Consider the following 17,830-nt stretch of genomic DNA (forward strand, 5'->3'; position numbering starts at 1 on the left):
TAATCGTGGGTTTTCATCTTTCGACATCTACACTATGTACAAAAACAATTTTTATATCTCAATACACCATATGTGTACATTTTACGTTACAGTAGAATTACTAATTACTGTACTTGTAATTTAGTATAATTAATCTAGATAGAAGTATTTGCAGAAGAATACGTAGAAGATAAGGAGCACACTTGTTAGAAGTACTTCAAGAAGCGGATTTAAAAAAAAAAAGTGAAATGTGTAAAACGTATAAATCGTTAGAATGAGGAAATAAAACAAGATTTTCTGATGACATATTTATTTGCTCATCAAACACAACTTGAAATCGATTTGAAACTGGAAGACGAAAGATATTTCAATGATATTCAAGCAAATTTTATTGTGAAGGTGGCAACTATTTTTTTTTTCCAAAAAGTAATTATTTTAAATTTGAATAAGAACACACTCGCTGACATCTACCTGTAGAACTGGCTTTTCCTTATGAAGGATATTGTTGCAGTGAAAAACAATTTACAGGCTGACTGTTTCAGCTTTATTTTCATCGGAATTTAATTTCTTCAAAGAAAAAGGTAAAAAAGATATGGTAAAATAAAAAGATATAGTATAAAGGTAAATAATTAATGCCTTTATAATGGTTTGCCACTTCTACAATCTTCCCAGCAATTGAAGAGCTATTTTTCCATAATCTTGATAACGACAAAAACTTCATCTTAAGTGGTACACATTCCCTATGCACTCCAGTTGAATAATGTCAAGAAGGACGTTAAATTATGAAAGAATGAGTAGAGGAAAAACAAAAATTTCAAACTTTTATTTGTTTTTCAAAAATTTGCTGTTTAACAACTTGATCAAGAAAATCAGTCTGACTTCTTGCATAAATTTTATGAACTGAACTTGCTTTACAAAAATCACAATTTCCCCCCATCTTCGAATTCTCCAAATAATTGGAGAAAAATTCGAATTTCTCCCGAAGCATCAAAATTAGAAAACTCAAGAGAAGTTCGTAAAACTTCGAATTATCTAAAATTCGAATGAATCATGTTCGAAGTTTTGCAACTAAAAATGAAAAAAAAAATATTTCATTCTGAACGAAAATGAATATTCTAAACAACAGTGAAAATTCAGCAAAATAGTAAAAAAGTAGAAATTATACGCATACAACTTGTTTTACACAGATATAACACTTTTCTTTTACTTCATTCGGAAGAATTTCCAGCAGCACATTAATTAGAATGCATTTTTGTGCAATTATCTGATGAATGTGAGGTTTTCTGATATTGAAATAAAATTCAACCACTCCAATCAATAAAAAGTCTATTTGTATTCTGGAAACGTTAAGAATTATGATAAGAATATATGAATGAGGTGGAACATTGCTGAAGACAATCGAAATGGAAATGATGAATGATTTCGAAGAAATTATTTTATAATCATTCTACAGATATAAATTATTCACAGCCTTATTTCAAAAACATTTATTAAAATCTTCATGGCTTTTGATTTTTAAACATTTGTGTTTGTGAATTCACAATCACAATTCATTTATTTTTAGCATGAACGGCAAATGAAGAAATATAAATTACAGTTATTTTTACGTCGTTGCTCGTAAACACATTTTAATTTGCCATTATATTATTCAGTTTTTGAATTCAACTGTGGCGAAAAATCCTCAAAGCACGCAGTAAATATCGCGGCTTTGAGAAATAATCACAGCAATAAAATATTTTTAATGAACCACAAGAAATTGTTCAACCGTTTTGTATTCATCTCGAGACGTCAACATGACTTCTTTTGTCATTCTAATAGATGCGGAAGATTCTCCCCGTTGCTGATGTGTTTCTATTTTATTCTTCTCTTCGCATTCATATTTATTTATTGTTATTCAACGCCAAGGGTTCAGTTACGGTACAGCCTCTCCATCCGTACGGAAAAATCTCGCTAAATTGATTAAGACGCGGAGCCGAGAGGATGAATAGTAGTCTGTTTCTCCCAAAAGCGTTCAAAAGACTTGGTTTTTCCTCCGTTCATAGGTCGTCGTAACAATTCAATGTTATCCAACGACCTCTCGCATTTTCTCGTACGTCATACTGGGAAAGGATTAGGGTAAAAATAAAAAATGCAAATATTCATACTCGCTTTTGTTTCAAGACACACACACACATAGCGTGTGCTGCGATTATTTAAATTGATGATCTCGCAGAAAAATTGCTCCTTTGTAACTTTTGAAGCCTAAAAAAAAAAACCCCCAGAGCGTGCGTATATGTGTCGAAGAGAAGTTATTCATTAAAGTCCTCTGAAGTCATTGTACTTTAAGCTATTTCCCCAAGCTTGTAAGCGTTAACATTTCAGGCTAAAAATTAATTCTAGAAATTTTTACCGTGGACGTCATGGGTGAGAAAATTTCCCGAAACCGCAGCGGGTTCTTAATGTAGATAAATATGCAACGACATCATTTTAAAAGAGTGCATTTAAGTTTGGATTTAATGAGTCTTCTTCAATTAACTCTGAACTGCGCTCTCACTCACATCGTGAGTTTATTTCGGTGACATATTTACACGAGGAGAAAGTGCAAATATATTATCTTCTTAGGCATAAAAACCGCAGCGAGTTTCTGTAATGAACACAAATGAGTGAAAAGTTTCATTTGTCTATGCTCGTTAATGAAATGATATTAATGGAATAAACAAAGGGAAAAAAACACAAAATTAACACCTATATTCCGTGACAAAAGACGGTGTAATATTTAGTTAGGATTATGCGTGTAAATCAGAGATTATGAATAAAAAATAGAAATAATATTAGAAAAAATATATTCACACGCATTTTCTTCCGTGTATTACATCAATTACTATTACATTATTACATAACTTTTATTTCTTTATATATTAAAGTGTTGCCTCGGAAAATTGCGTGAAGTTGTTGCGAGAGTTGAGTTAAGTTTCTGAATCATGAAAATATTCCATTATTTCTGTTATGAACGAGTTAATTATCATTTTATTGTCTTAGAAATTATGATTCAAATTTACGGTCGTCATGCCCTACGTAAGTGAAATATTCGATCCTATTTCTCATGATTAAAGATGTAAAGTTTATAAACATCAGACATCGCTATCTCTAGCATAATACCTCCAAACCCGATTATAACGTCTTTGGTTGTAAGACATTTCTTCGATAACTTCAATAATTGGCGTTCCCGACTTATTTCTATAGATCCCCATGAATGTCATTGAACCGTGCTTATAACGCCCGTGAAAAGCAACCACCTCGGATGCAACGAAAAATTTTTGCAACACTTTGTTTCCGTTAAAAGACGTTTTCCCAAAAAACATTCCTAAGATTCGAACTGATTAGATTCGGGGCGTGTTCTCGTTTCTTTTTCTAGTTTTAATGGAATCAGGAATGAAGTTAATTTGCATAATTTATGAATAGTTAAGCTGAATATGACTGTTCTATATACTCTTCTCGCATATATGTCATGTTCATATTTTTCTTGTGAAATACATTTCAGAACAGATTGGTGCAGTTTGTTTTTCTCACCAAGTCTTATTTATAAACAAGTTATGAACGATTTTTTTTTTCAATTTCGTCTACATTTTGCGACATGTTTGGCGAGAATCGGTGATTTTTCTGTCCTACGGAAATTTTCTCAATTTCTTGTATTTTTCCCGATCAAATCGGTCACACTAATCATAAAGAAATATAAACTTTATGCAAAGTATTCGATCGTCTGTGTGGCTATACTTTCTGCCAGAAAAATATTCTTGAAAATGCCGACCTCCGTTATAACGGCAAATCTTCGTGGAGTCTTGAATGCCTTTATAACTGAGTTTGACTGTACTATAAAGTTTGTATTGAATGTCATAAATGATATTTAAAAAGTGCAAATTCTGATGTAATGGATGAGTATATTTCCTCTGAATTCCGAATTAGCCACGTGTAAGTTGATAAGTATAACGGGCAGAAAGCAATGAGTCGCCTACGTCAGAAAAATAATATTGTTTTCTCGCTTAATCCAGAAAACAATTTTCAAACTGGTCTCATTGAATTGAAAATTTCGTCCCGACAATATGTCAAGGGAACTGATTGGCTGAACCTTCGCCATTAATCACGCATCGCCCACACGCGTGTGTCTCGCACTGAAAAATCAATTCGTAATATGCACTGACGAAAACGTATTGTATCCAGAAATTTCGTATCATGATTGATTAGCTGATCACTGCTTCTGCTTGATGGAATGAATTTTCGGATAATAGCTTCCGATGACAATATCTGATCGGCGTTCATCGCCGTTAGAATTAATTAGATTAATCAAACTCTCCATCGAGGATGGACTTGGTATTATTCTATATGCATGAGAATCATAACGGTTCATAGTGATTCCCCATCTATATCGTAGATCCACATTACAAGATAACTGAAATTCAGTATGTGAGTGTGATGTACAAAAATATAGAAGTACAAAGGAAATTCGGTTAACGAGCTTAATTCGTTCCGCGAACGAGCTCGTTATTCGAATCAAACTCCCCCTTGGAAATAATGAAAACAGGGATAATTCATTCCACAATCATTCATTCACATAAAAATGACTAATAAGAACTGCATTTAATCAATAATACTATGCAATAATAATTATAATACATATAATACAATAAAATATATATAACGTAATAACGCCATAAACTAACATGCGATACGATAATGTATACAAATTAACTTATTCTAAGCAACGAGAGGGAAGAGGACTATCTCGTGTTGGAGGATTTACGGACTCAAATGTTGTTTGCATTCTTATTCTTTTTTTGTGTGAATTTAAAAAGAACATACCTAATTACACTTGCTTTTGCTTCCTTTTCAGAATTTCTCGAAGATGGGAAAATTGCAGTGTCATTGGACAGATTTATTGTTTGCTTTACTGTGCTTCTATTTCATTGGTTAGATAGATAGAACCGCTCATAACCCCGGACTGATGAACACACACACACACACACAAAGCATATTTCATTGGTGCTTTTCTACAGAATTCTGCACAGATTCCCACATTTCACACACCTTTCTAATCACATTTGAAAAGTGAGGGGCTTCTCCTCACTCTTCTCTCTTCCTCAGAAAAAGATACCCTCAATATAAGCTGTTACTGTTGCATGCAATCGATGTTCATCAGCTCGTCTACGGTCAACTACTGGCCAAGCATTATTTATAAAAAAAACAAGCGCGATTACAGTGCGACATCTAGTTTGGTATCGTAAACAGTCACGCTCAATTTTTCCAGTGAGACACGCTGACCGGAGACTGTAGGGGAGAATATTACCTACAATTGCACAGCACGCGTGTGCACGAAAGCGAAAAACGTTCAGCTTAGTTGTGAAAACGTGACAATAAATATAAAAAAAGCGCAAAATTTGTTCTCGTAATGCGAACCATCGCTCGTTAATCAAATCAATTTTTTTTTTCAAAATTTTTGCTTGTTATGCGAGTTTTTTGGTAACCGAAGTTCCACTGTATTAATATAAAAAGGTATTAATGTTGAACGAAAAACAGTCAACTTTACACTAGCAATTTTTTGGAGTTTTCTAAAAAATTCTCAAGCTACATGTGGTGTATCTCATCCGATATACAGACCACCTTGTAAAATGAATTTTCACAGGTACAGAAAAAATCTCGTTTTAATGAATATTTTTCTAATACCCCAGATAAGTTTACATAGGAACAATACAAAAACTTGGAATTCTTTTGTAACGAAATTCCGTTATAAGGAAGTGATTTCTACGGTCTGTTGGAGTTCGTTATAACAGGATTCGACTGTATCTTCCGTCTGGCCTTATCAGGTCTGTACTGAGCAGGAAAGCGACGTCGGTTTATTATACTCAGAGGTAAGGTGTGTGTGTGTACTCGGTGCAGAAGTATTAACACTTTTCTATTAGATTAATCTTTTTTTATAATTAGCGCTATTTTCTTAACTCTGGTAAGCAGGGTTTCCTTTCTTATTGTTGTCAAATAGTATATTTCTAAGCCGTTAGTTTTTGAAAAAACTTACAGTTACAAAAGAAAAATTCAACTTTGTTAGCAAACATCCTATAAGAGATTTCTATAATTCACTTTGGATCCTACTTCAAGGCTTACGATAGGGTCCATCTTGTAATTTTATCACCTATTCATTTTTCACGCATATTCTGCTTGATTTTTTTTCTTTTTTTCACACATTTTGCATATAATAATGAAATACAGTTGAACCCCGATTTAGCGAATCGGAAGAAACTGGCAATTTCACTCATTAAATAAAGGTCAAATCGATCAGAAGATTAGACACATTGGAAACAGCAAATTTTAAAGCTATTTTGTGTTACAACATTCACTGTTACAACATATTTCTGGCAGCAATTAAATATGTATATACATATAAACTTGAGAATAAAGTCAGAATCTATGACGAAATAACTTGGCAGAAGTTTGTTTGGTACGTTCAATATTTTTTATCAAATTCTGCCGAAATTGTCGTGTTTTTTTCCCTCGCTAACCGAATCTTGTCAAGGCGGAGCATAAACTTGAAGTAACTTTATTTCTTTACTGAAATCTAAACATGCGGACAGTACGATGTTTTATAGTATTGTACATCAATTGACTAACCTTCCCACACAACACCCACATTCTAAATGGCTTTATTGCCTTGTTTTCTCAAAAAGGAACAGATTCCTGTTTCCCACTTTCATTTGTCTCTAGAAAAGTGCTGAACGTCAAGTGATAGGAAGTCACATCTTCGGATTGTTGTATTGGGTGACGAGAAACAAGAAAAAAGATGAGGGATAATTCGAAAAAATAAATCGTTATATCGTGGGTTTTTATTCGTTAAATTGGGATTTGGCCTTTATTTTCGTTAGAATTTCAGAAAAAAATTCGTTATATCGAAGAATTCGTTGAATCGGAGTTCGTTATATCGGTGTCCAACTGTAAACCCATGACAGTAATTGATTATGTATTTCAAAATAAATAGTTTTCTCACCCTCAGTTTTAACGACACCTGGGTTAGAAGAACCAAATTACTCGGTCCTTCCAATAATCGGCGAGTTCGACAGTACATCTTCAAACAGCACTTTTTCCTTCATATTTGGATACAAAAGGAGGTTAACCCAAAACAAACGTGGCAATAGAAGAATACCTGAGAAATCCCTTCTTTTTTTTCCCATTCATTGAAGTAAATTGACATGGACGGATATTTATTGAATGTTCCGCGTGGCGAAAATCGTATGGCACTCTTCATTAATTGCAGATTCAACCGAGCGATGGCTTCCGAAAGAACTTTTGTCGCTGGGTGATTGAAAATTCACTTCTTCCGATTCACGGTTTGTTAGAATTCAAAGCCTTCGTTAATACGTGATTTGGCGAGTTTAGTGCCTGAATAGAATTTTAATTAACGTCCTTTGCTTTCATTTGCTTTACTGACGCTTAATTACAGTATGGATGCACACGGGTTGGATGGATAAGAGAGAGCGAAAATCCAACTTGCGCACCACCACCGCCGCCATCTTACCTTCTACGCAACCAGACAGAATTTAATTGCGCTATTTCACACGAGACACGTTCGCCAATGCATTGCCGAAGAGCAGCTAATTTCGTTTCATTAGATCCTTTCTACCACCAACACTACTTCTCTTTTGCAGTGTTACAATTCGGAAGTTGGTATATCGAATTAAGCATCATCTCAGCTCGGGAGCCTCGAGTATTAAATATTAGGGGGTACATCGCTGTTGATTAGGTTACATGCGAACGAGTTTAGGATTGAATTCGTGCCAAAAGCTTATGATCCGCGATCGGTTAATTGGTTTCATATGAACCCTGAAGAAGGTATTTGAAGTGATTAGTCATTGAATTTCACGAACACATCGGCGTATATGCATTATTTTGAGAAATACAGAAGAGCCGTTGAGTATGACGAGGTTATTTCCTACTAAATATCCAACAATATCTCACTTGATCTAGACACCTTCCTAGAAATATACATAATAAACATTTTCACTCGTATGTAGGTGCAGGGCCGTAATTACGATTTTTATCTCTCCCACAACATTAAAATCCTATAATTTTAAAACGGTGTTCTTTGTTCCCACCTAAAATTGCCGCCCCTAAATTTTGGTGTCCGAGGCAGTTGCCGTTCCAATCACTACAGCTACTTAACCGTACATGAACCTCGTACACATTTTTTAACGGAAATTCGAATGAATCGGAACACGCCGGGATTTGTGTTCCTAGTATATATGTGGCCCTAAACCTATTTATATGTCAGAGTTGCGCTTGTTTAGTGTTCTTGATGGTACTGCCATCTGTCTTTCATATTTTGAAATGAAATGGTGAATAATTGAATTGTCTTATTATGTATCCATGTTGAAGATCTGACTTAACCACTGCAACTCCATTTTAAACACTTCAAAGAAATTTGCGATGTATGATGACGTCAAAAAGCTGCACTTTATATGACAACTCTTCTTTGGGAGGTGCTGCTAGAAGTAAGTAAGATTCTGAGGAAATGGATTTCTTCAAAACTCTCACTGATATTGATGTCTCACTGATGATGATGATGATAATGATGATCACACCTTACCTTCTTGAAATTTTCTTACCTTAACAATGACATTTTGTAACACTGATTTCGCAATGGAACACGTTTTTCTATTTCCCCCATCCTTTGCATCTGCGGAAAATCGGAAGAAAAGCCGACTTAATATAAAAAAAAAATCTGAGTGAGAATTTTGCGCGATTGAAGTGAAACATCTAGATTTGACATGACATTCACCTCAATTGAATTTAATTATTCAAAATTGATTTTAGACATTTCAAATTTAATTAAATGCCATAATAGCCATAATAGTCCCATAGTAAATTCAATGAGAGTAAGAGAGAAAGAGAGAGAGAGAGAGAGAACAGAAGAAAAAGAAAAAAGTGAAGCTCTCTGGATATACAGCGTTATCACAGCGCAGGCAATTAGGAGCTGGCACTGTGACGTCACAGAGCATGCATTCGCGTGCGAAATATACTCTCGCGTGGCCAGCAGCTGCAGCGACACGTGGCGGGGGGGGGGGTGGGGTAGGGAAAGGTAGTAAAATGTCGTTGTCCGACATAAACCGTCCAAACCAACCCTCCCCACTATATTTTCTTACACGGCCGAATGTCTATTCATATCCCCCACTGCCGTCATCACAACCCATCTGCTTCTTGGAACGTCATCACACAATCAGTTATTCAGGGGCCATTCAAGTATTACGAAAGCAGATTTTCAGCCATTTTTGACCCCCTCCTCCCCCCTGTCAGCAAAAGTCAGCAAAACACTGACGCCCCCCGTCAGCAAATTTTCGTCAGCAGCTTAGAATATTTCACATTTTCGAAAAGGGGTGCTTGATGAGGTAAGCAACCTTCAAACCCTCCCGCCCCCCTTGTTATCAAATCTCAGCAAATCCGAAACCCCCTCCCCCTCGATGCTGACGTAATACTTAATGACCCCTCAACGGAATTGCAATTGATTTTGAGGAAAAAGAAAGCGTTTCACTTTTTGTGATGGTTTTCTTTCCCTTAAAAACTTACTCATATATGTTCCTTTCACTATTACGTCGATATAGAAGTTTCACTGAAAAAATATGTGTCGTTTTACACTCCAGCTCTGCCGTGTAAATGGTTAAGGTGAGGGACAAGCATAAGATAATTCAGAACCTGTACGCAGAAGCGTGCGGGTTGCTTTTTTTTCGAGGGAGTTTATCTCTGACAACAGTGATTATATGTGTGTTATCGTTGAATTCAAGGCAATATCAGTGTACGACAATTTTTAATGCCGTGAACGAGATGGGTTGGAAATGAAGGCATGTATCCATGGGTGGTTGCCTCAAGCTCGTTAGGGGAAATGTCTTATGCTCAAACCTGGGACCTGACGGTAACCTTCACGGTAGCAGATGAGTATCTTAGCACAACGCCATTCGGGTGCAGGGAAAGACGACTGAAGAAGATGCAGAATTTGTTAATTCAAAAGCATCAACTGGATATTTATTCTTCTTCACAAATTTCCTCTCAATATGACAAATAGCGATACATACTTGACGTATTTCAAATAGAAAGTAGCGCTTTAAAAATTTATATAAAGAGAGTATATGAAACTGTGTAATTAAGAAAAAATTCTAGTCATAAAATAAACTTACGAAGCATCAAAAAATTAAATGGCTTCTTTGGGTGACGATCAACCGCATTTCTGCAGTATAAAAATGTAATCTTCATAAAAATTGATGCCCTTTTATTAGAGTATAATCAGCTATGATCTTTCCGGTTTCTCTCGAATTTCTCTAGAAATAAAGATTACTTTGATCAATCTTTGGCATTTCCTAAAATTTTGGGTACCGCTCTGAACAGTAACTTTCCAAAAGTTTCATTACTTTCGGTGCGCAATATTTGAAATTCGCACTAATCAGGTTTAGTGGCGCTTCTTATGAAAGAGATCTCATTAAATATTTCATAATTGAGCCTCTTTATGAGCCTCCTCTCCTATTATTCTGGTCGTCGTGATAATGAAGAGTCTCCTGCATTAATACGGCAAGGTAATAGAAGGATGTGCTTCATTAAAATTACATGGATCATAAGAGGAGACGGAGAGGAGAGAAAAGGGATAGAGAGATCACACCCATAAATAGGGAAATCTCTATAAATAATTCATTGAAGGAGGATGAGTGTGTTTATATGTGAAAAATTTTAATCACGTTAAGAGTTATTACTATAAAGAAAATAGAAAATTCTTGAATAGGAATCTCCCACTATTTGCAGTCTAGTCATAAAGGTACTCGCGTATTTATAATGCTCAGAGATTGGACGTATGGAACAATTTCATCATTATCTACGTAAATTATGAAAATTATGTAAAAAAGACTCAAGTCATAAATATTGAGCAAATAATTTAGGAAGAAAAAGGTTCAATTTTCAGAAAAAAAATTCAACGGACATTTTAATCAGAAATTTCTCTCAAAATTTAGTGTCTGAAAATCAACATTAATTACATTAATATTCATGAAAATGCAGTAATTCCCTGAGAAAAATTTATGTTGCTTGTCATAATTGTATCCCTAATAATATATGTATGTAGACTACTTCACGGGTGGAATCGCAACATTATTCTTACAAAAATCTAATTTTTTTGAATAAATTAAAGGATTTTATAAGCTTCTGAAAAAAAAGAAAACGTAAATCAAAGAATTATATTTCAGTTTTTAGCATAAATCTAGAAAAACTTTTCAGTAATAAATAAAACTTTGAATTATTCATAAATTATATATAATTCATAATATATTATAGTCTTGTCTCCCTATAATGTCATCCCCTCATTCCGTCAAAGAATGTGTTATACGGAAAAAATCTTAATATAGAAATTATTTTCCATGAAAGTAAATTAAGAAATTTGCGAGCGTTAAGGTAAAATTTTCTTTACATTGAAGAAACTGTTAAATGGAAGTTAGTTGCACATAGATTTAACTTTAGTTCTTTTAAGTTTAAAATAATTTAGGTTGATGTATAATCCGTATTTATTATTCATGAATTTACATTTTGAATGAAATTACTTAATTTTTTATTTTTCACTTACAGTATACGGGGTAATTCCATAATTTCCCTTGCCGCCATAGAATCAATACTGGTGAAGTATTGATTCTAGCGAGGCATATATCTCCAATTAAAAAAAGTACCAAAATACAACGCAGACCTCAGATACATCATTTATCTTGAAAGGGGTTTATAGTTATTAAAATAATAAAGTTAACGTTTTAGACGGACACCTTGTCCTGAAAAACACTATTACCAAGTTGTTGTTTGCCTCCAAAGGCCTTCCACTATGAAGGTTACCATCAAGGTCCATGAGTTCGAATCTAGGCATAGAACGTTAGAAGCAAATAGCGGATATATGACAGGAGTTGGTGTGCGGTAAAGTAGTACCGTCAGATGAGACGTATCCACGTCAAAAGTGTCCGGATTTGGGGCGGCCCTACGACTGTATATCACTTCTTCAAATATGAAAAACTGAAAATAGACAAAAGTGGATCCATATCCGGAATTCACCTAGCGTGGCCCGAAGAGTCCGGAGTTGGGAGGTCCTACTGTACAACAAAATAAGTTTTGTAAAACTTGGTAAAATATTTTATTGGTGAAAGACTTCCGTTATTCTATCTTTTTCATTGTGCAACGGTTGAAAAATAGAGGGAACATAAATTAGATCGAACCCACAAGAAAAGTGTTTACTTTACGATATATATTTATTTATTATACAAAGGAAAAAAGAATCTACCGTGGAGAGAGAAGAGAGAAAATAAATCACCGGTAGCCATTTTTCTCTACTAAAGGCAAAGCAGGTTCCTGATAAATCACCTTGTTCGCTTTCCGACGTTAACAAAAGAAAACTCGATCGTGATAATGTCAGACTTGTCCTCCATCTTTAGCGGGACAAGTCTGACATATAAGCAGGTAAAAACCCTGCGGGGCGTGGCTGTCGATCCCTTTTGGTAAAATAGTCGACAAACACTCCATCCGATACGATAAGACTGCGTGTAACTGAGCATAAATAACGATCCTCAACGACAGCTTCTGTAAATGATATACAGCAAAACCCAGATATGCATTTTTATCCTATAAATCTTAGCATTACAGATAACCAAAGTTTCAAATAGAGTTTTGCAATCGAAGTAAATCTATATGCCGCTTGAATATTAGATTTTATTTATTTATTTTTTGAAATTTCGTGGTATTTAATTGGTGATGCATTCACCATTCAGATATTCTAATACGATACTTTAACACTACAATTACCCGAGCGGTATTTCTGACCGCTATTGCAAAAATTCGTGATACTGCTGCAAATGCTGATATATTTTTAGATTAAACCAAGTACCATAAGATCCAAGGTTGCCTGTTTTGAAATGTTGTTGTATGAGGGTTTTTAGGGAAACGGGGGCACCTGGGCACCCCGATCCCGTGAACAATATTATGTTGATTTTTTTTTTCGAATTTATATTGCGTTATTATTTATTGATTTAAAGATTTCGGAATGTAAGTTGCTCCACGACAATCAAGTGACACCCTTCCCCCCTCTAACTCAGGGGTTCCGGTAAGGCAAAACAATGAAGGGTTTCTAGGGATGCCAGACTTTTCCTATGTAAGGAATTCGATAAAACGCGCTGGGGTACGTGCATTGTTTTGCATGTTCATGAATTATTGAGTACACGCTCCATAAAAAATTCTTCGGGTATCAAGTGACCCAAATCCTTAGAGTTCCATCCCGCTCCCATTCCAGCTGGAGCAGTCAAGGAGATTTTACGTTTGAAGCTAATGCTCAATTTAGTAGCAGAAAGAACGTGAGGTGCTGTCGCAATTGGCAAACGATTTTAACATTTCTCATATAATCGTATACTAATGAAAAAATAGTTGTGTTATATATATATGTAAAAATGAGATTATTTGAATGCATTCTACCTCCCTTTAGAAAATAGCCCATCTATTTTTGAAGTATCCAATAAGTTTGATTACACCTGCAATGTGACGAAGAATGGACGATTTTATACTCTATTTTTAGAAAAGAAAAATAAATGATAATTTTATTTCTTAAAAAAATGCATCCCTAGTGTATTTAAAATATGGATGGAAACAAATTTTCGAATTGCGGTCAAAATGACCGCTCGGTTTGGTGTTAATATGAAAAAAATGGATGAAATTTTTCAAGATAATTTTTTTTTCATTTCATCTGACATTAAAATATTTTTAATTCATAACTCTCAAGGGGGAGTTGATACCTTTAACATGCTGAAAAAATTATTTTCTAATTGAAATATCATTAAAAAAATACTATCTAACCATTTATTTAAATCAAATATTTCACACATGTTGTCCATTATATATGCTATTCTGTGCTGGTATAATATTTCACATATCTTGAATACTTAGTTTTTTGTAAGCATTCAAAAAAATGCAATAAAAGCACATCATAACATACCATAACATCAATGTAATTGAATAAAAAGTGATTCAAAATAAAAGAAACTGTTTAGTTTATGAAATGAAGCAAAAGTCTCAGACTTCATTGAAATTTCAATTTTAAATTGAAAATTTAATTTTTAATAAGATTGAGTCTGAAACTGTCGCTTCATTTCATGAACTAAAAGCGTCCTTTATTTGAATCAATTTCTATTCAATTACATTGATGTCATGGTATGTTATCATGTGCGAAGCTGCTTTCATTGCATTTTTTTGAAGCATACAAAAAATGTAAAACTTTATACCAGCATGTGATAGCTCATACGATCAAGAATATGTGTAAAAAATGTGAAATAAATAAATGTTTAAACTATATTTTTAGTGATATTTCCGTTGGAGCATAGTTTTTCACTATGTTAAAGGTGCCAAGCCCCCTTAAATGCATAGCTTTGCATATGCTCAAAGCGTTCATTGAACGTTCTTTAGTACAGCCAGTTTGGAGAGAATAATTCAAAAATGCTTATGTACAGAAGGTGAGGTCATGTTCATATTCATTTTATATTTTGAATTTGCTGGTAAATGTTCCAATTAACGACAACAACTCTTTGTTTGTTGCAGAACATGTGTCGCTGTGATTTCGCTAATTTGCTAAAATGCTCTGTTTGCATTTCTTTTCTTTTTTACTTTGAATTTGAGAAATTCGAATGTTTTTTCTTACTATACTTGGAATCACAAAAAAAGGTAGTTATACATTTCGAAAGTAATATTAGCCTAGGAATTCGTTATAAAAGTTTCATACAAGTTCGTTTGTAAAACTTGAAAAATTCAACCAATGAGTCTCCAGGTTACATTTACTCTAAAATAACCGATACGGTTATAATGTAAGTAGCATTTTTTAAAGTTTTATACAAGAACTTTTACAAAACTTTTATACTGTAATCCTGGCCTAAATGCGGAGCACAGGCTGGGTACCCATAAACCCTTCTCTTGTAAAACCTTTAAGGGATTCTAAAAAAATAGCCACATTTACCTCCAAGAATTCTTCCACTTGGAAAAAAATAAATTTGCATATATTTTTTCACAGATCCCTTTGTTCCCCTTATAATCCCTTTACCTGATTTGTAGCACTCTTAAAATCTCACATGCCCGCGAGTGGGGTCATATGTCCTCTGACTGAGGATCACTTATCTTACCAGTCACGTCCTAAAATCACTTGTGATTACAATAAAGGAAACGAAATCGCTTCAAGCGTTATGTTGCCAATACAGTATATGATTTTGGTCCTAATCCAGTATGATTCTAAATTCTTAAGATATGGCTTAAGAATTTATAGATAAGACTCCTGAACAAGTATTTTTGGTCATAGAATGTGAGATCGAATCGCAATAGTAAAGGCAATAGAGAGTGTTTTTAGAGAGTGCACAACAGCTCTTCACCAAAAGTAAATATATTTTTCTGACGTGTGATCTACCATTCGAAGGTGCAGGTTATTTCAATGTGGTAGGCCTTCTTACGGTGCAACCTGGGTAATGGGAATTCTACTATTACTACTAAACCACTCATGCAATTCGTTCACATTCCTCTGCGGAATGTTTAACGAATCGGCACATGTTGAAAAATGCGTGTACGTGTTGTGAACCTAACGTGAAGATTGTCACTGTGTAATGCTTGTTATGTGCAGTGCTGTCATCTGTCATGATTTTTTCTAACTATGAAAGAAGTGTAATGGTTGGATAATTGTACCGTTGTGTAGGCCTGTTGCTCTCTGTGGTTAGACTTTTAAAGGGAGAGTTCAGCTCGCTTTCGCACCTTGAAGTTGGGAACGCGAGTTCTACCACAATTAATTACACCGCTCGATCATTGTTTGGTGCAGCACTACCTTGATGGCCCTTGCTCCAATAAAAAACAAATTCCAAACCAATCCGAAAATTGTCGGATGCATATGCACCTTGAATCCGCCACAATCCTTGAATGATGGATATCGCAGCAAATCCGTCGGAAAAACGTGAGATGTGTTGTTGGAGAAGTGCTGTTGCGCACTCTCTAAAATACCCTCTGCTGCATTTGCTTTTGTGATTTGACCGCACATTCAATGATCAAAAATGCTTGTATATAGATATCTCATATCATCTCAAGTTTGTCTCAAGAATTTAAAATAACCGTGCTTAAACTATTCCCATATTGTTGCACGTCTTGTGATAACTATTTTTACATGGTTTCTAATAATTGGTTCAGCATTCCATGTTTCAATTATAAATTGCTTAGTAAAATTTTTCTGAATGAGACTAGGATTACAGAATTTCGAATTATCATTAATGAGTTTAGATATCCATATGATATGAATCAAATACCAAACAAGAAAATTAATTTTCTCGCTTAAAAGAACAGAAAGCTGTGATAATTCTCATGCTAATGTTTCAAATTAATTTATCGGTGTTTGTGTGAATAAACTAGATCCGGGATATTATTTCAAAGTATGTGAACATATTGAGTAACGAAGTACTTTAGCGTTTCAAAGTTTTCATTTTTTCACCTCGAATTAAAATGTCAAAAATATTGCCGAGTTACATTGCAGGTGCTAATTAATATTAATGCATTTGAATCATATAAACACCCTCGTTTATTTACATATAGCAATGCAATTTCGAATCGATCGGATCAACTTGATAAGCTACGCCTCACCTTACGAAAACTCAACATTGGAGAATTAATTAATTATAACATTCCATTGTTTTCATATACCATCTAATTATACTCCAAAATACACGCATGGTCTGTCACCAAATCCGGCACGTATCACCAATTTTCTTTGCTAAAGCGTTCTTACATACATTACAAGTTGCCTGCTTCTAGGAATCTAGGAATTATACGTGACAATTCTGAGTATTAATCAAAATATGCGAATGATTAATCCCTCTTATCATTCCTGAAAACTGTGTTCGTTTTGGGGTTGTTGTTACTTTTACAACAGCATTTCTACCAAATTGAAAGGATTTCCATGAGACGCATGAACGGATTTTGATACGAGCAAATGTTTATTTGGCATCACGTATTCATTTACGTAAATTAAGGGCTTCGTTTGCATCAAATATGCGAGTCATAAAGATAACGTAAATAACATAATTGAGATGGAAGTACACGCACAAAAGCCTCGAAATTAATTCGCAAAGAGAGCTAATACATATTAACTTCGAGATTCGATATCAAACATATTGAGCTCTGCAGGGAATCCGTCAAGTTCCCAAACTAAATTTGAAGAGAAAGCCCACGTAATTCACTTTCATACATGAATATTCGAATTTTAATGTTGCGTAAACGGTAAAAGAGGCGTCTCGCTCCTTTTGTTAGAAATGACAAACTTTCGTAAGATGGGGTAATTTTGTACCGCGCATTGTGTGCTTTGCTTCGTAGATTTCGTTTTTATTCCGTTCCTATATAGATTTGCATGTATTGCATTACCGCTAGATTGGAAAATAAAAGCCATCGATTTTTTGTGAAACACCCAACCCTTCTCGATCAGCCTTTTTTATCTTGAATTACGTCGAATTAGTTACGGATCGTGAAACCATTCATGAATGTTTTTCGAGAAATTATGAGTTTCTCGATTATTAACGGAGGAAACAATAGCACGAAATGAAACGTTACACAAACTGAAAAAACCTTCTGAAGGCCTAAAAAATATCAAACATGCAATTTTAATATTATTATTAATTTTAATATTTAATATTTAATATTTAATATTTAATATTTAATATTTAATATTTAATATTTAATATTTAATATTTAATATTTAATATTTAATATTTAATATTTAATATTTAATATTTAATATTTAATATTTAATATTTAATATTTAATATTT

This window comes from Pholcus phalangioides, unplaced genomic scaffold (assembly GCF_987345545.1).
Source record: "Pholcus phalangioides strain wild (caught in Gottingen) unplaced genomic scaffold, Ppha-v1.0 ptg000009l_1, whole genome shotgun sequence".
In the NCBI taxonomy this organism is placed as follows: domain Eukaryota; kingdom Metazoa; phylum Arthropoda; class Arachnida; order Araneae; family Pholcidae; genus Pholcus; species Pholcus phalangioides.